This window comes from Lutra lutra, chromosome 1 (genome assembly GCF_902655055.1).
Source record: "Lutra lutra chromosome 1, mLutLut1.2, whole genome shotgun sequence".
In the NCBI taxonomy this organism is placed as follows: domain Eukaryota; kingdom Metazoa; phylum Chordata; class Mammalia; order Carnivora; family Mustelidae; genus Lutra; species Lutra lutra.
This window is the reverse complement of record NC_062278.1, coordinates 151662990-151683056: the sequence shown is the minus strand read 5'-3', so window position 1 is coordinate 151683056 and position 20067 is coordinate 151662990. Positions and strand designations below refer to the sequence as shown.

General features: G+C 47.3%; 1 protein-coding gene across 19 annotated transcripts in view; it reads left to right on the top strand.

The window, feature by feature from the left end:
- Nucleotides 1–20067, top strand: part of TRAK1 (trafficking kinesin protein 1) — a 121896-nt gene that overhangs the window by 40951 nt on the left and 60878 nt on the right. The window lies entirely within an intron of this gene.

Below are 20067 nucleotides of genomic sequence, written 5' to 3'. Positions count from 1 at the left end.
AGCAAGACTTAGGACAAAAAGACGACTAACTTAGCAACCATTTCTCAGTTTTTGTGAGATTTTTTTAGTTTTTTTTTTTTTTCCCTCCAACAAATATATTACGTATCTGGGGGTGTAATGCTTTTTTACTTAATTGCATATGTTGACCATTTCCCTGTGGCATTAAATTCTTGAAAAGCACAGTTTTCATTGTTGCTTAATACCCCATCATTTATACCTAATCATTGGTCTGTTATTGAGGATCTGGGCCGTTTCTAAATTTTCCTCAGATAACACACCCGTAAACATCCTTCCACATCCGTAGGTGTTTACCCAACTCATGATTTCCTTAAGGTGTATTTCTAGAAATTTACTGGGCTTGAAAATGTGGCAATTTTTAAGTTTCTTTGAACTTATTTAAGTTCCTTTGAACTATTACTCTTAGATTAAATATTAACTGGGATGCCTGGGCGGCTCGGTTGGTTGAGTGTCTGCCTTTGGCTTGGGTCATGATCCCAGGGTTCTGGGATCGAACCCCATGCTGCTCAGCAGGGAAGCCTGCTTCTCCCTTTCCCTCTGCCTGGTGCTCCCCCTGCTCATCCTCTCTCTGCCAAATAAATAAAAAATTTTAAAATAAATAAATTGGTATTAACTTACTGCAACAAAAGCAGCCCATTCTTGGTGAGCATGAGATCACACGGAGTCATGAGATCATTAGGAGCCCTGAGGAATAAATGTTGAGTGAGTGAATGAGTAGAACATCATTCCACGAGGTGCTAAGAGTTCATAAACTTCCTGATTTTTCTTTCTAACCTAAGAATGGTCGGCAGAGATTCCGAGATTGGTGGATGCCTCATTCTTTGGATACAGAATTCTTTCCGGGTTTTGTCTCTAATTTCTGCTGGATGGTTTGTATGTCATGGTGGTTAGTGAGAAATGAGAAAGACATCTGTTGAGTGCTTATTACATTCTGAGCAATGAGTCCCCCTGCAGTGCTCAAAGGTAGAGACTGGCTTATCCCCATTTTTAAAATGAGGAGGCCGTGGTTCAGAGGGACCCTCCATTGCCAGCCCAAGGTCGCACAGGATCTGGGAGAAGCAGGATCCCAGCCCAGCTGGACCAAGCCCATTCTCTTCTACCATAGGATATCCTCAGCGCAGCCCAGGCCTTATTTGTGGTTTGAAAAGATCTTAGGTACTTTTGAGGTGCTTGAAATGGGCAGCATTTCCCTGCTCCCTAGCCCTGACTTGTGATCTTCTCATCTTTCACCAAATCTTTTTATTTCCAAGACTTCAGGCCGTGTAGTACTCAGAAGCACTTTGCCTGAAAACACTGTATTTGGTCTTGAAGAAGTCTGAACATATCCTACATGTTTTCTTACAAGACACCTGAGGAAAAGTATCTGACCCTTATCTTAGCTTGGACAGGTCATTACGCATTAATGTTTGGAAAATGACAGTAATAGTAATGGCCTGAAGAATTGATTGAAGTGCTCAAGTGTGTGTGTGTGTGTGTGTGTGTGTGTGTGTGTGTGTGTATGTGTGTGTGTGTGTGTGTTTCAAAGCGTTATCCAGGGATCACCTTAAACTTTTCACCAAGGACCGCTTCATGAGAGAAAACAGTAATGTATGTTATCTGTAGAAGTTTAGCTAAGACTGAGAGATGCAGCTAATCTGTGTGGGGGTAGGGGATGTCTATTTGAGGTTTAGGTAACCTCCCTATATGGTGAAGGTTTTCCTCTTCTGAGTGGTTCTTAGAGGCCAGTCCGTGAGGGACCCAACAGTCAGCCCTGTGTTAGAGGGCCTCGCCTCCCTCATCCCCCTCGCCAACTCCATGTGTGACCTGGAGCAAATCTCATAGCCTCTTAGGGACTCAGATTTTACTATCTGGAAATTAGTCAGCATTAAACATTCTGTGGCTCTCTGAAATATGTCACTGAGAGTTTTTTACTCTTTTGTCAAAGGAATCCCAGGACAAAGTTCTTTTATTATTGTTATTGTTCCGTCTTATTGTATTTCCTTTAAAAATATTTTTTCTATATTGTATAATAGGAATTATGAGACTTGAGACTTCAATTTTCAGTTTTAAGAAATTGTTAGAGAAAAACCAGCTTCATAAGTAAAAAAAAAAAAAGGTAGTTTTTTGCTCTTTTTTTTCTTTTTCTTTTTTTTTTAATTTTATTTTTTATAAACATATATTTTTATCCCCAGGGGTACAGGTCTGCGAATCGCCAGGTTTACACACTTCACAGCACTCACCATAGCACATACCCTCCCCAATATCCATAACCCCACCCCCCCCCCCCCAACCCCCCCCCCCCCATCAACCCTCAGTTTGTTTTGTGAGATTAAGAGTCACTTATGGTTTGTCTCCCTCCCAATCCCATCTTGTTTCATTTACTCTTCTCCTACCCCCTTAACCCCCCATGTTGCATCTCCTCTCCCTCATATCAGGGAGATCATATGATAGTTGTCTTTCTCCGATTGACTTATTTCGCTAAGCATGATACCCTCTAGTTCCATCCACGTCGTCGCAAATGGCAAGATTTCATTTCTTTTGATGGCTGCATAGTATTCCATTGTGTATATATACCACATCTTCTTTATCCATTCGTCTGTTGATGGACATCTAGGTTCTTTCCATAGTTTGGCTATTGTAGACATTGCTGCTATAAACATTCGGGTGCACGTGCCCCTTCGGATCACTACGTTTGTATCTTTAGGGTAAATACCCAGCAGTGCAATTGCTGGGTCATAGGGTAGTTCTATTTTCAACATTTTGAGGAACCTCCATGCTGTTTTCCAGAGTGGTTGCACCAGCTTGCTTGCTCTTTTAAAATAGAAGTGCTGTGGCACCTGGGTGGCTCAGTGGGTTAAAGCCTCTGCCTTCGGCTCAGGTCATGATCCCAGGGTCCTGGGATCGAGACCCACATCAGGCTCTCTGCTCAGTGGGGAGTCTGCTTCCTCCTCTCTCTCTCTGCCTGCCTCTCTGCCTACTTGTGATCTCTGTCTGTCAAATAAATAAATAGAAATCTTAAAAAAAATTAAAATAAAAGTGCTATTATTGCCCTCAGGTGATAATTCTAGCGAAAATTTTTAAGAATTCTCAGAACACGGGGGCGTCTGGGTGGCTCAGTGGGTTGAAGCCTCTGCCTTTGGCTCAAGTCATGATCCCGGGATCCTGGGATCAAGCCCCGAATTGGGCTCTCTGCTCAGCGGGGAGCCTGCTTCCTCCTCCTCTCTCTGCCTACCTCTCTGCCTACTTGTGATCTCTGTCTGTCAAATAAATAAATAAAATCTTAAAAAAAGAAAAAGAATTCTCAGAACACGATAGAAATACTGGCCTAATTCTCTAAGCACATTTTAAATTGCCTAGAACTTTTCTCATTAAAATTTAGATCTCTGCAAGGCTTATGTTCTGAAAGACTGCAAGCTGTTAGAAATAATTTCTGTATTCATTGAGTAAATCCCAAGGGGACAGAGCCCTTGTCTGCCTCATGTTTGCATTAAGTAAGTGTTTAATAAATGCTTCCTCAGGAGGAGAAAATGAAAAGATGTATGTTTTTAGGTTCAAGTTTCTCTCCTTTTTTAAAATAAAACAAAAAACCCCCACATATGGCATACAGAGTTTGGTTTTTGCCACCTTCCCAAGATGACCTTCAGTCTGATTAAAATCCTAAGTGTGGCCAAAATAGAGGCACTGGGATATGCCAAATGAAACGGATAGATAACACCCGGTGCTGACTTCCTGAAGGGAAGGGCTTAATAGTTCCGTGAGGTGGCGACATAGGAGAAAACATGGGGGAGGGGTGCCCTGTGGGACCCTGGGGATCTGTTCTCCCCCAGGTGTTATGTGTGGTGGGGGGGTGTCGAGTGAGGGGAGGAAAGACAAATTACAAGATTGGAGTGGAGCATATGTTGGGGATGGGAAAGGGATCTCGTGGCCAGGAACCTCTTATTTTCATTTGCCAACCAAAATGATACCAAAATGCATACATTATAATACATTTATAAATAGTTGCCGTGAGTTTCTCTCCTGTAAACGCCCATGCTTTGGCCGGGTCCTTCTGCCATCCCAAGACCAGGGGCCATGTTCTTGACAGGTGAGCGTCCGATGAGCCCTGGATTGTGCCTTCTCCCCTTTCTTGCTTGCCCCTCCCACGAGTGGACTTTTCCTTGGGTCTGTTTTTGCTGCTTCTAGGTATCCAGGGGTGTGCAGGGGCAGAGATGGGAGCAGAGCAGCCCTGGCTGCATGAGCCCCGTGCACACGTGAGCCGCACCTGGTCACAGCCATCCCCACCCTGGCGTGAGCCCAGGCCCCACGGGAACTGGAGGACCTGTGTCCTGGGGCCGGTGCAGGGCAGCCGCACGCTGGCGAGCCCGATAGCACCTGCAGCTCTGGGTGCAGCATCCGGTCAGCACGGTGGCCAGGGACTCATCCCCGGGGGCAGTCTACCCATGTGTCCCCTAAGTTTCCTCTGGCTTCTGCCACCTGCCACCTTTTTTTTTCCCCTCATCAAATCAGATTCCAATCTTAAGTATCTTTTCTTTTGAGACCAAAAATGCTTGGCAAGCAGTTCTGTACAGATTGACTGTTTGCCTTCCCGCGTCCCTCCAGCGCGTCCAAGACAAAGTTGGAATGGGCTCAGGTGGGAAATTGACGTGACAGCTCAGCTCACACCCCCATCAGCTCCTCCTGGGGGACGCACGCAGGCAGAGAGGCTGCAAGTTGCAGCAGCAGCAGGGTGGGGATTCGGTGGAGCTTCTGGCTTCGTTTTGAAGCCTGTAGCATCGGCCATGTGACACATCGGGTCCTGGAGTGGAATGCCCCATGCAGCCCCCCAAGGCTGCAGGAAGCAGACTGGGAACCTGGGACATATCTGAGCTATTTCTTCTTCATTTCCTTCTCAGATTTTAATAACTCCACCAAGGCAGGGCCGCACGTCGGGTCTACAGTGCTCTGTTGAGTGCCATGTCCCTGCCTTTGGATGTGTCTCTGAAAGCCAGGCTCTGTTCTGCCCCAGAGAACTGGGAGGTGGCATGGGTGCCTGCTTTTCCTGTGCTTGAAATGAGGTGGAGATGGTTTGGGAGGGGGGTAGCTGACAGCAAGCTGTTTGCCAGCAGCCTGCCTTCTGCCACAGGAGCTCATGACTGGCAGTGGCAATGTCTTAAAGATCGGAAGGAGAGCTCCCCAGAAGCATTCTCTCTGCAGCAGGTGCATGAAGGTCTGCTGGTGAGGCTGGGTTTCACGTCAGCTCCAGCAGCCCTCTCTGGATTGGAAGGCCAGGAAGCCCATTTTTCTGTTGTTAGGCTTCTGGCCTCTTTGAGTGCAGATAGAAGGCCAGCCTTGCTGTTTCCTGAGAGGAGGAAAGCCCTAGAGACTGGGATCGTGTTCCAGAGGGGATCGGGGCCGCAAAATGGTTCTGCTTCCTAGCAGGAGGGAAGCCATCCTTCTACCCACCTGCTTGAGTGAGTGGCAGCGTGTGGCCCATGCTCATCACCAAGGGGCACCGAGGAAGGAAAGTGGCATGTGCCATGACATCAGATACTTTGGGGCAAACTCCTAACTGCATTCTTTGTGCTTTAAATTGTTCAGTGTTAGTGTTTACTCATCTTTTAAGTGTATTGAATAACTGTTCAAAATTAGGTACACACATATGTACATGTTCAGATATGTATATAGAAAATCACTCATATGCATGTGGGTATTTAATTCATATGTTCACAGAACTAATCATTAGAAACTTGGAAGCTTAGAAACTTTTCAACATTTGAATCTGATCACAAATGTAAGCATAGATTCCCTGTAACACTGCAGACCGGATCTGTTAGATTGGCTTACGTGCTCCCCAGAGCGATAACACAGGACGGGACCGTCCTCCTTGCCCGGGTGTGGCCTGTGACCACAGCGTTCTGCTCTGTTTCTGTTCTCCACCTGCCTCCTCGTTCCATATCCAGTTGTCTTATTCACAGCCATCCTACTTTGAGAAGTGTTCATGTAATGCTTTATAAAAGATTATAGTGGCAGAGACAGAACAGTCATACACGCCCACCCTCCCCTTCTTCAGATGGATTAAAAATATCTTCCTATAATCTTCTTTCCTTTATACATCAGTTACCTTGTTCACTTGGTTGCCCTTTTAGTCTTGGCATTCCCTGATCATCACCACGATCTTTACAGACTCGACTTGTTCCCTTTAAATGTCATTAACTGTATTCGGTTTTTGATGTTCAGTTTGTCACAGCCTGGCCTTTGACCGTCCTTTTAAGCTGGCTTCTGTGCCTTATCACATCTACCCCCAAGACCTTGTGGAGCCATCTTTGCTTTCCTGTGAGCCAGCCTTGTAGGTGGATCTTGGTTTTTCCTGCCCCAAGGCATGGAATGAACAGCTTTCCAAGGAGCGCTGTTGACATTTCACCTAAAGCAGGACACTAGAATGTTGACCTGCTGGTTGTGGGTGCAGTAGTGTCCTTGCTGGGCTACTTCCTTGACAGATCTGGAAATAGTATTTCTTTTTAGTATCACTAAGTCCCGTTGATATTTTCAATTTAATTCTTTCGTGATCATTTTTTAGTTTGTTCTTAAAAGGAAAAAGGACTTCACAAATTTTTAAAAAGATTTATTTATTTGAGAGAGAGAAAGCAAGCATGAGTGGGAGGGGCAGAGGGGTGGGGGTGGAGAATCTCCAGCAGACTCCCTGCTGAGTGGGGAGCCTCCCAGGGGCTTGATCTCACAACCTGAACCAAATCCAAGAATGGGATGCTTAACCCACTGAGCCACCCAGGTACCTCCACAATTTGTTTTTGCTGTGAAATGCCAACTTGAGTTTTTATCTTTGTCTCCCTCCCCCCACCCCCTTTCACAGTTCATTTGTAAATAATCCTTAGATGTTTTCTTAGTTATGGTGGGAAGACTGTAGAGGTGGACCACGCCCAGTTTAAATCTATGTGCTCTAATTGCTGAGTGATCTTGGACAAGCGAGTTAAATTCTCTGGGTCCCCTGACCTCCTCTGCACAGCGAGGGGGCTGGTAATTAGGTAGCAGGGTCTGATGAAGGAGTGAGCTAGAAAGTGCTGGCTGCCTGGTGTGCAGCCTGCATGCCCTAAATGGTATTGGGTGATGAGGGTGAGTGAGAGGTGGCTTCTCTGAGGCTCTCCGGGGACCTGTCCCTGATCCTCATTCCCCCAGGGTGGGGCGGTGATGGGAGCATTCTGGGGTTGGGGGGTTGCTGTGGAGGAACCTGTTTTTTCAGCTGCAGGAAGTGGCGGGGGGGTGGGGGAAGTGGGGAAGGAAGGGAAGGAAGACTGGGACCCTCGGGGCTCTTGGAGGAGAATGTGGATTTGAAGGCAGGTACAGCCGGATCTCAACCTCAGCACCTTTTCCAGAGCTGCAGATGGACTGCTTTATACTTCTGAGCCTATAAAATGGGAGTTTTGGTATAGATGTTCCTCTGAATCTTGCTTAGGAGCCCATGGAAGTCACCCACAAGTGATGCTATTTCCTTTGTGCTTGTTGCTGCATACTCTGTTTTCTTTCCCATTTTTGTAAGATGTGAATTAGCTATGCAGAGTCTTTGCACGCCGTGTAAGTCGTGTTCAGGAGTATGTTACTGTTCAAAAATGCATCCTCTACCCTGCCCCCCGCCGATTGTCACTCGGGCCTATTACTGTGAACTCAGTGCCTTTTCATTAATTATGTGGGGACAAGCCAAGACAAGATGGTTCTACCTCATTTCCCTAATTATAGCTTAGAAAATTGTACTGTCTTTATAATTGCTTATACTGCCTTACTTAAGTTTTTAAAGAATTTGAGTGATGAAGATGATCAGAAAGTAATATTTATTGCAAACTCACTTTGTCTCAGGCACTGTGCTGAGTGTTCCGCCACCCATTAATTAATTAATTAAAACCTCGCCTTGTCTCTGAGATAGGTATTACAATCCCCTCGTGTAACACAGTTAAGGCTCAGGTGTCTAAGAAGGTCACAGGGATGGTGGGTGAGGAGCCTGGACCAAACCTCAGGCCATCTTACGCCAAGCCCATGCTCTTAACTATGAAATTAAACTCCATTCATCCATCCATCCATCCATCCATCCATCCATCATTTTTGCCTTTATGATGATGCCAATAAAGTATTTTTAAGAATTCATAGTGCAGGGCGCCTGGGTGGCTCAGTGGGTTAAGCCACTGCCTTCGGCTCAGGTCATGATCTCAGGGTCCTGGGATCGAGTCCCGCATCGGGCTCTCTGCTCAGCAGGGAGCCTGCTTCCCTCTCTCTCTCTCTCTCTGCCTGCCTCTCTGTCTACTTGTGATCTCTCTCTGTCAAATAAATAAATAAAATCTTTAAAAAAAAAAAAAAAAGAATTCATAGTGCAGGAAGGGAAATGTGCATGCCTTTGTTTGTCTCTCCCCTCATATGACTTTCTGTGATGCTTTACAGAGTTTGCATTTCCTGTTCGTTTATTACATCTGCCTTTTGCAGATTCGTATTGGACCCTTTCCCCCAGACATAGTGGATTGAACCTGTTGAGCATGCTGATATTTGAGGAATCTGTTAATTGTTGACTGGAGGCCTAGAATCATCTTTTTAGAAACATCTTAAGGAACTTTATTTTTATTTATTTATTTTTTTTTAGATTTTATTTATTTGAGAGACAGAGAGAGGGCACAAGTAGGGGGAGTAGCAAGCAGAGGGAAAGCAGGCTCTCTGTTGAGTAGGGAGCCTGATGTGGGGCTTGATCCCTGGCCGTGGGATCATGACCTGAGCCGAAGGCAGACGCTTAACCGACCGAGCCACCCAGGTGCCCCCAACTTAAGATTTTAAACAAAACCTTGGAAAACCTTGGGGCACAGCCTCTGCTCATATCTCACATGGGGTCTGCTGTGGGGCTGTTGAGAGGTGCTATCCTTGCCAGGGAGAGACATGATAGAGGACCAGAGGGAGAGATATGTTCAGATAATGGGGGCAGCTATAGCCAGAATTAAAATCATTGGCTGCTGACTTTAAATAGGCAGATGTCCTAGAAAATCTTAAATGTGTACCTAAGCAGGGGTCAGGGAGAGGGAAGGGCAGGGATTCAAGTGAGTTAGGGAGGTGATGGGGTCTGATTCTATGTTGCCCAGGAAGAATTTGGAATTGGGTGGGGAGGGGCACAGTTCCTCCAGGGTATAAGTGACAGCTGGGGAACAGCATGACCAGAGACAGTACCATTCCCTGGCACTGTGTATCTTCCAAACTTTCCCAAAAGCCTGTTTACAGCCTGAGCCAAGATTCATCACAAGCTGCCTTTAGCTTTTGTTTCCCCTTCTGAGAGTTGAGGAGGTTCTGCTATTTGATGTTGCTGAAGAGGCAGGAACCCCGCTTTTCACACGGGACAGGATGTACGCTCCCAGTGTGCAGGCCAGGCCATGTGGGCTCAGTTGGCCACCTGGCAAGCGGGAAGATCTGCTTGTAGCATCTTGTGCTGGTGGGCAAGCACGGCCTGGTAAGAAAGCACAGGGCCCTCGAGTACAGAGAGGGTACCTGGAGCTGGGAGAAGCTTCTAGAACCTACACAGGGGACAGGAAGCCAGCTCTGGGGACCTCACAGCACAGCATTAGAGGCGCATTTGCTTCCCATGATTTAGGAAGGTTGAGATAGATCCATACTTAGTACAGATTCTGCCCAAGAGTCCACACATAGGGTTTGTAATTGTGTGTGTGTATGCGTGTATATAAACATATGTGTGTGTGTGCATGCACATATCTATACAAACATACAGTTTTTTCTTAAAATTTTTTTTATTCAAATGCAGAGACACACACACACACAAACACGCACACACTGTGTATGTTACCCTTTCTGATCTATCCGTCCTACTGACCTACCTCACTATTGCAACTGTGGCCTGTGGACCAGCAGCACCACTGTCCCGTGGGACCTCATCAGAGATGCAGAGTCTTGGGCCTGCTGCACACCTGCAGCGTCCGGATCTGCATTTCAGCAGCAGCTCCTGGTGCTTCATGGGCATGTTAACTCCCGGGAGCCCCGCCCTAGAGGGATGCTTCTGAGGTTGTGAACTGAGGCATCATATGCCACTGGAAGAATGAAGGGAAACGGTCCCTGCTCGGTCACCGTAGAAGGAAAGGAGCATGCTCTCCCCATGGTGGAAAAGAGACCTTCTCGTATTACTCGTTCACAGGTTACATGGTCTTGAGTAGAAAATTAAGAGGAGAAACCTATCAGAGCCCACGCGGCTGCTATTGATGCCAGCACATGGTTACGGTATCCAGCCAGCAGGCTGGTGAGGTTTGGTAGGGAGTTCTGTCTTCAGGCTTTGGTTTCCGAGGGAGATTTTTGTTCCCAGAGGACATTTGGCAGTGTCCTTACGTCAAGGAGAGAGAGGGGGTGGTGCTCCTGGGATCTAAGTGGTAGAGACCAGGGGCACTGCTAAGCACCCCGCAATGCCCAGACAGCCCCCAGCAGCAAAGACTGATCCCACCTTAAGTGTCAGTTGATCTGACCTTAAATGTCAGTAGCACTGAGCTTGAGAAACCCTGGTTCAAGGGATGGAGCTAACCTATAGTTAGTCCAAAATCTATCTATTACTCATTTAATTGAGATACTTAAAACATGCCAAACACTAATCAATGGTGACTCCATTTTTTTTCTTTAAGAAATAATACATTACAGATGCATTGATAAGGACGGTTGCAAAAGCCCATTCCCTCCCTCCCTAGAGGCAACCACACCGTTTTGCAGGTGGGCTCTTGGCCTTGTGTTGTTTGTACTTGGATCACACATGTGAGTGCCGGTGAAACAGTCTCTTGCATTGCCTGGGCCCCTTTGTGATGGCATTCTCCCCTGTTTGTATGTTGCAAGCTGTTTTCCCAGAAGTTTGAGCAAAGGCATGAGCAGCAGAGCAGAACTGCATCTCAATGAAAGCATTTCCATTTTCTTTTTCTTTTCTTTCTTTTTTTTTTTTTTTTTAAGAGGTTATTTGTTTATTTGACAGATCACAAGTAGTCAGAGAGGCAGGCAGAGAGAGAGGGGAAAGCAGGCTCCCTGCTGAGCAGAGAGCCCGATTCAGGACTCCATTCCCAGGACCCTGAGACCACGACCTGAGCCGAAGGCAGAGCCACCCAGGTACCCTAGCATTTCCATTTTCTGAGTGATTTACCTTTCCTTTTAGATGGTGGTCAAAAATGTTCAGAAAAGGTGTTTCACGTATTAAATCAGGTTGACCAAGGAAAAAGTAATGGTTACAGATTTTAGAACGTGACCAAAAGTAATGGTTACAGATTTTAGAATGTGGCATTTTTTCAAATGCAGACTCCATAGTGGCCCAGAATTGAGCAGATGTTCTTGTCTTTACATTTGTTGGAAGTGATGATGGTGGCAAGGCCCCCAGCTCCCACCTGCCCGCACCCCCCTTTCTCCTTGTGTGGCACCTCCCCGCCCCTGCTCCCAGCATCCTTGGAAGACATTTCCTCCATCTTGGCATCATTTTTCAGAGCTGGCCAGTTTCTATGGCAACTGTTAGATTGAAAGATGATCAGCGAGCGGGAGGCGAGAGCGGGAGGCGAGGCTGGAGTGAGACCTCCGGGTGGTGGTGTGTGTCCCTGACGTCACCCTGCTCGCGTCTGGATAGGGCGATAACGGATACTCCCATTCAGGGCTGCTGGCCACTGGCGCTTTATTAGCAGGGCTGCTGGGGGGCTCTGCAAATTGCTTCTCTTTCTGCCCCTCCTGTCCTCGCCCCACCAGAATTCTGCTTCTCACGGCCTCTTTTTCTGTTTCGGTGGCAGACTGTCATTAAGAATGCACGGCTTAATCCCGGTGTGTTTCAGGATGCTCTTCTGCCCAGTGTTCTGGAAGGGCAGGGAGGCATGGCAGTGTTTTACTTGATGTTGATGGTGCTGTGAAGTCGTTCTTTCCTCTGCGAGAATACTGACTATGCAGAAATTTATTGAAGCGGATTATTATGAACTAGACTGGTATTATGAAGAATGCTCCGACGGTAATTATGCCCCCCCCCCCCCCCCCCCCCCCGCAAAACAGAGCAGGAATGTGTAGGAGCATCGTCTCCCTCTGGGGTGGGGTGGTGATCCTGAAACCTTTGCTGGGGACACGGGCAGGAGGTGGTGGGGGGTGCTGGAACCTGCATGACTGCAGGCGTGCACGGCCCTGACGGTTTTGAAAGCAGGGTGGATGAGATGGCAGGTGGGCAGGGCTCAGGGGGACCCTTCTAAGCTTAGTCGGTCTTTGCTCAGAAGGGCAGATGGTGTGTGCCTGGTTTGTGAGCATTGTACTTCTCTTGGATTGAATTCTTTCCGGGGTGAGACGTGAGTTTGGTGTTGATGTGCGCAGGCATGCACACACGTGTGTGTATGTGCGTGTGCGTGCAAGGAGAGATGTGTTCAGTGACCTCTGTGCTGTTGGCTGGGCTGGGGAGTAGTGTATTGGGGAGGCGGCTCTCTGGACTGTTGGCAGCAGGCCTGGAAGAGTCCTCCCTTTCCCAAGCCCAAACCGAGCCCTGACCCGAGGCGGGTCCTGGGGAGGCTGGAGAAGATGCAGAAGCAGCTTCCCAGCAGCAGGCAATTCAAATGCATTTTGCTTGTGGGATCCCAGTGATCTGTGGGGGTGGGGAGACATTGGGAGGGGCTGGAGAGACTGTCTCCTTCTGTCACAGGCCGGGTTTGTGCAGGGAGGGTGTGGCACATTCCAGAGGAGACTGGGTGGAGTTTGTGTGGCCAGAGAGGCCTCGGGAGGTTTCAGGTACCTGGAAAATAGCACTGAGGTGCATTCTCAGGGAGGCCACAGGAGAGGACCCTTAGGCTCCTGTGGTGCTGGGTCCCAGAACCTTGTAGGACACAGTGGATCTGTCTTGTTTAATTCTTCTTCAAAATGACCCTCAAATCACATGTCTTCTGCATGCCCCCTTCATCCCCCATACATGAAAAGAACACAGTTAATATGTATAGTCCGAGGGTCTGGTCCCTAGTGGTACCATGTTCCCAGTGCCTCAGGAGCCATTAATAGGTGAGGTAGCTGTTTCTTAATTGAATTGGGAGTTTCAGACCGCTCTGACCATGACCATGTTGGATGAACCTGAATGATGTAGCAGGCCGGGAGCTGGCCTCATCAGTAAGCTGAGGAACTGCATAATTATCTCCTGTCTGCTGATTGCTGCCTTGATCAACAGCTACGGGAGAGGGACGGAGAGGCTTCCTCGGGGAGGGAGGGTGGGTATGTAACTGCGCTGAGAAACTTCCCCAGTTGAGCCCCACTGTCCCCCAGCATTAGGTGAGGACAGTGTTGTGTGGAGTCCCTGTGTGGTTTTTAAATATCCTGAGTAATGGTGGTGGTGGGCAGCTCCGAGAGTCTTCTGGGGAAAAGGTGACTGGGTCTTTTTTGCTGTTTGGATGTGTTATTCTTGATGCAAGTTCCCATCCTGTTACCCCACTCCAAGAGGCAATGATAGGGATGCTTCTTTTCAGAACCGTCACTGAACTCTTAAGAGTTTCCTTGTTGATTTGGGATTCAACTGAGTGAGCTCTCCCTAACTTTTTTAGAGTATGGACCTCAGTGGATCCCTGGAATGGGGAGTGTGAGTTCTGGCAGAATGCCTGTCCCCCACTGTGGCTGAGTTGGGGCGTGGCCATGGCTCCCACAGATCCCTCCTAGAAGTGGAGGAGGAAGGTGTTTCATACTGTCTTGACCCAGTTGCTACAGCATCCAGCTCTCTTTACACCCTGGTCCTTGGGAATAAAGCCAGTCGCTTGTGGTAGTCAGTCTGAGGACTGAGAGGAGGCAGGCTGAATCTTATCTGGGTGTCTGTCAGAAGGATTTTCTTACCCAGCCATTTCTCAGTGGAGTCTTTTGGCCCGGAGGCAGCCAGATCTCTCTTCTTCCAACTGAAAGGAAAATGGAAGGAGAGGCGACTCATCTGTCCAAGGGTAAATCAGTGTTGCTCGCAGTTACTGTCTGAGTGTGTGTTGAGCAGAAATACTTGCCTTTATTCGCCATTCTGGTTTGGATAAAGGGGAGAGGGCCATTGGGACAGAATCTACTGGGACAACCAGCATTTGCGTAATCCCACTTTTAAAATAGCAAAATGGGTAATACAAGGGACAGAAACCCAGAAATCATCAAGTTTAGGAAACCCAGGGGATTGGGATTTCAAAAAAATGCTAATTTTATAGTTAACTCCTTTACTCATTTCTCCCTAGTTGGGTTCTTACCTGGCCTCGGCAACTCGTCTGGAAATGCATTTTGCCTTTGTTTATATATGCATCTTTTAAATTGCAAACAAAATAGCCCTTTCATCTCCCAGTCCTTCCCCTATTGGGCGGTGAGGCGGCCAGGTAGGAGTAGACACCTCTCACGGCTTTACCTCCCTTATCATTTGGCATTTGAATCATTAACGAGGGGAACTTCCAGGGAACTTTCCATATTAATAACAAAAGATGAGTCAAATATTTTGAGAAAGATGCAAAATCATCATTTATGTCAGCGTTACTGACTCACACTCGCATTGGAGGGTTAGCACTGGAAAGTAATGTGTATATATATATGGGTGGGAGTATGGACCGCAGGACAGTTAGTACCCCTCTTTTAAAATTGGAATAAAAAAATAGCTGCTATTCTTTTTTCCTTCTGAGGTTTAGGAGAGCTTTATTGGGTTTTGGTCTCAGTTACAGATTCTCACACGCCACCTTCCCCACCCGCCCCAACCGAAAACAGTAAGACCCCAGAGGGCATAACAAGGGGTGTGGGGTAGGGGCTTAGAATAATAAGAAGTTGGAGGGGTTGGTTGCCCAGCATCTTAAAGTCATTTCTAGAGATTTGAAACAACCAGCCCTCAGCAGTATAGCATCTCCTTCGTGGAATTTGGGCAGATAAACTAGGGCCTACGGTTTTAGACTGCAGTGTCAGACAGCCCCGGCTAGCCACAACGGATGTGTCCCCTATCTAAAGCCTGCCAGATTATGAAAATCACCCACATATTTAAAAAGAAGATTCTCGGATTTACTCCAGATCCAGAGAGGTCCTGAGAAATCTGAATTTTTAGCACGTGCCTTAGGTGATTCTTTCCATCGGGTGTGTTTGGGAAACTGTCCCAATGTCCGTGGAGACCAGCCCCAGGCTCCAGGGTCTGGAAAGTAATTCTTTAGATCTGTCACAGAATCCTATGTTGTTTCTTGGCTACACTGGTCCCTTTTTTTTTTTTTTTTTTTTTTCAGAGTATGTTTTTAGAAACAGGCCTTTTTAATATTTAAAAAAGTCTCGGGTTCAAGTGTGTGTCTTTATTTATTTATTTATTTATTAAAGATTTTATTATTTATTTGACAGACAGAGATCACAAGTAGGCAGAGAGGCAGGCAGAGAGAGAGGAGGAAGCAGGCTCCCTGATGAGCAGAGAGCCCAACGCGGGGCAGAGGCTTTAACCCACTGAGCTATCCAGGCGCTCCAAGTGTGTGTCTTTAATGTACATTAGCAATGACTATACAAGTACAGAGATTGCCAGAAAGTGCACTGGCCTGGAGTTTTCTGTCTGAGGCCCGTTGAGCACTCTGTATGGCTGTGTGGTTTGGGCACATCTTGGGACCTCTGTGAGCCCCCGTCAGCTCAGATGCCCCATCTGAAAAGCGGGGATAGCCACACTGACCAGAGCCTTAGTGAAGAGTAGTTGAGCCATAGTGAAGAGAGTCAGCCACACTGACCAGAGCCACAGTTGAGCCTTGAACAACGTGGGGTTTGGGGTACTGACCCCCGTACAATAAAAAAATCTGTGTAGAACTTTTGACTCCCTCAAAACTTAACTGCTATTAGCTATTGCAAATAACATAAACAGTCAATTGACGCGTACGTGTATGATATACACGTATGTTTGTCTGTCCATTGCAGTAATCTTAGAATCAAGTAAGCTAGAGAAAAGAAAATGTTGTTAAGAAAATCATAAGCAAGAGAAAATATACTCACAGTACTGTGCTGCATTTATTGAAAAAAATCCACATATCAGTGGACCCACCCACTTCAAACCCATGTTGTTCAAGGGTCAACTGTAAAAAGCTTCTGTAAATGGTGATGTGCTAGGTCAGTGCTTAATTTTATTTTCTCGGAAATAGTCTAATTAGTATGTTCTTTTAAAAAATCCCTTTCAGGGGGCACCTGGGTGGCTCAGTGGGTTGAGCCTCTGCCTTCAGCTTAGCTCATGATCTCAGGATCCTGGGGTAGAGCCCCACATCGGGCTCTCTGCTCAGCAGGGAGCCTGCTTCCCCCCCCTCCACCCCCCCCACCCCCGCCTGCTGTTCTGTCTACTTGTGATCTCTTCTCTCTGTCAAATAAATTAATTAAAAAATCTAAAATAAATAAATAAAATCCCTTTCAGAAGGGGAGTGGCATTTTGAACAGGATATAGTATCTTTCTTTCTTTCTTTTTAAGATTTTATTTAATTGAAAGAGAGAGAGCCAGTGTGAGAAGGGGGATGGTCAGAGGGAGAAGCAGATGTCCCGCTGAACAGGGAGCCATTGAGGGCTCCAGGGCTCGATCCCAGGACTCTGGCATCATGAACTGAACAGAAGGCAGATGCTTCACCGATTGAGCCACCCAGGTGCCCCAAAGTGTATATCTTTACCACCTGTTTCTTGCTAGTCTCTCTTGTACCCGTGCACCCTCATTGCCAGCTGTACGACATTGTAGTTGTGAGTATTTGGGTTGGGGGTGGTTTCGCTCATGCCATCTTATCACAGGGAAGCTGCGGTGGACGACTAAAGACGTTGTTCCTTGGGCTTCTTACTCCATAGTGAAAAGTTGGTGATGATACATGGGGGCCGTCATGGGGGCTCTGTTCCTCGCTTGGCTGCAGTGACCTCTATAATGCCACCCCAAGGTCGGGGGTGGTGGCTAGTTTGGGAGTAAGGTTTTGTTAGAGGTATTGTAAGCATTCATTGAAAACCTGTTCCTGGGTTTCGAGATGATTTTCTAAAGTTCCTGCGCTTTGTGTCAAACAACGCAAACAAGCCCCATGTGTTCATCTCTTGCTTATTGTGGGGTGAACCTTTGGGAGTGGGCGATGGTTTTTCCCTTTCCAGACACAGCACCCTTCTGAATGGCTGTAAAAGTGAGTTTAAAAAAAAAAAAAGAAGAATTAAGTACAAATGCATAAAGTAACTGTCCGATCTTATCACTGGCTTTGGGAAAGTAGTGGTAATGTCCTCCCCCAGATGTCCATGCAAGCCCAGAGCCCAGGTTTTGAGCATGATGTTTCTCTTATTTATTTTTTTTTTAATGGCATAGCGAGGTCCTTGGACCATGACCCTCAATAATGGGGGCTCTGCTCCAATGGACCAAGAAGTGGAGTGGGGTGCTTGGAGCACTGAGAGAAGTCTGCACGGTGGATGGTATGGGAGGAGAGGACAGAAGGACACTCGTGGCAGGGGGTGCAGTGGGGTCAAGGCGGGCAGGGGGCTGTCGAGGAGGCACAGACTGTGGAGGTCAGAAAGTGTACAGCTCACATCTTGAAAGGAAGGGGCACCCTCTGGAAGGAAGCTGTCCAGTGGGACTTATGACGGTGGAAACATTCTGTGCGTGTCTTCCGGGATGGTAGGCTAGCCACCTGTGGCTCTGGATGTGACTAACATGACTTGGATTTTGGATTTTATTTAATTTTAATCAATTTAAATTTGAACTTAAATGGCCCCAGTGGCTTGTGGCTTCTCTTGGGACAGTGCATGGTAGAGCTTTGGGACAGTGATGTCTCTGATGGTATGTTGAGTGGATCCGGAGAGAGACACTCCCAGAAGGAAGCCCTCTACCTTCCTGTCCAGTGTTCCCAGCCACCGTCCGGAGTTCAGTCCTGCCCCTCTCCTCTGGGGCCCCAGTGTCGGGTCCTTGCCTTTAGGATGCACACACCCTTGCTACTTGATTCTTCCTGGGGCAGAGCTCCATGCGGAGGTCCATCCAGGATCTCCCACTTGGCACAGGGATTGCTGGGCTTTCTTTTTTGGGTTTTTGAAGAAATTACTCCTTCAGAGAAGAAGTTCTTTGGTCCATCTCTGCCTGTAATCTTGAAATGTATGCAGGTGAGTTTCAGGTTTGAGAACTCCTTGACATCCCTGGTGGGGGGAGGGGGAGAGATGGGGGAGGAGAGATTTGCAGTGGGAGGCAGGGAATATCCTGAAGAAGGACTAAACCCAGAAATACGGGGTGACATGAAGAGTCTGGTTTTGTGTTCAAAATGCTGTGTCCTCAGTGTTTATTATGTAATATATATAGACTTGGACATCTTTTGTTAAAGATAGCCTAGATTTGAGTTACAGGCTGAGTTAGAAACAACTTGGTGATGAGTCATCACTGAGAGTATTTTCAAAGACATGAGATCAGCTTTTGTTATCATTTGTACACACTGTGGCCCAGTACAGTATCCTACACATCTTACAATCAGTCTGATATTTGCTGAATGAATAATGCACAAGGTGGAGATCCTCCTTCCCTTTCCCCCTCCCTCAACAGGGCTTCAGACTCACTGTCATTCGAATTGAATTAAGCCCAATTTGATGCCATTTATTGAGATTAAATGGCACCCCCCACCCCCGCAGTGTGTATCCTCCTAAACATTGTATTTAAAGCTTATGCAGATTTTCAAAACGTGATTTTAAACCCCTTGCCACTGAATTTCTGCTAAGCCTCCTTTTCATAAAGGATACCTCTTTAATGTTGTACAATGTAGTAATCATTTCCAGGTTCCAAAATATTAACCAGACAATGCATATGTCTCTCGGGTTTTATTTTTAAATAGCATTTTCCTTGCATTCTGGTTTGCTATTTGAGGCACTCATATGGTCTTATATTCATTTTTGTGGAGGTAGCAATTCAACGTAGCAGACCCCTCTAGCTGCCAAAATGGGATCTTCAGCCCTGTGGATCCAAAGCCAAATGAGACCAGGCACCCGCCCCTGGGCAGGGAATTCTGTGTGATGACCTGGCCAGGGCTCTGCTAGCTGCCCTCGCAGTTTCCTGGCAGAATCAGTAGACAGCTGGCTTAGGTCTCCTGCTGTTGCTTTAGGAGCAGGGACACCCGCCACAGTGTAGCGGGGAGGCGGCTGAGGCACGGAAATTGCAGAATGTGCTGCAGTCCTTAGCTGCCAGTGCTTGGGGCCACCTTCTGGTGGGTTTGATGGAAGAACCTGCCACTTCCACTGTCAAAGGCAGAATCAGACCGTGCCGAGGAATTGGTACCGAGACGCACAATTAAACCACGGATTCTTCTTCCAGGCGACATTGTAAATTATTCGGTTTTAGATGCTTTTCCCATCCCCCCTCATCCTAGCAATTAGAATTTGTAAATCTGACTGTCAATACACAGATTTAGGATGACCGTGAAGGTTATAAAATGCGGATTTAAAAATGGCAAAGGCCATGTATTATTACTGAAGAAAGACTGAAGCTTAAAACAGGTAATGGTGATTGCCATGTCTTTTTTCCTTCTGCTAGAAATCAGTGATCACTCCCTTCTCCATTCAGCACTGTGTCAGGCTGTTGTCAAAGTCATACTGGGCTCAGGGGTGCCTGGGTGGGTTGGTCAGTTAAGGGTCTGCCCTTGGCTCAGGTCATGATCTCAGGGTCTTAGGATCCAGCCCCGCTTAGGATCTAAGCCCTGCTTAGCAGGGAGTCTGCTTCTCCCTCTCCCTCTTCCCCTCTCCCCTGCTTTTGCTGGCCCTCAAACAAATAAATAAAATCTTAGTGGGGGGGAAGGCAGGTTGGTCTCTGCTTCCGGAGCACGCCCACCAAAATTCTCTCATCTGAGGGCATTAGGCAGTTACTCATCAGGGCAGTTCCTCTGCTGGAGTCCTACCTTTAGACAGGTGTACCTGCTTCAGGCTTGTTTAGTATTGCTGGGCGCAGTTGCTATGAAACTTCCAGGGAGCTACCATTCCTCATTGCTTCCCGGGGGAGTAAGAGTGGGGAGAAGGATCTGGAGGTGGAGAGCTTAACCTAAAGTCCTGCACCTGCCTGCCGGCCTCTCCTCTGAGTCGACAGCACCTGTCAGGGTCACCTGGGGCAGGCAGGGCATTCCCATTCTGGCAGGTGCTTCTGCCCTGCCC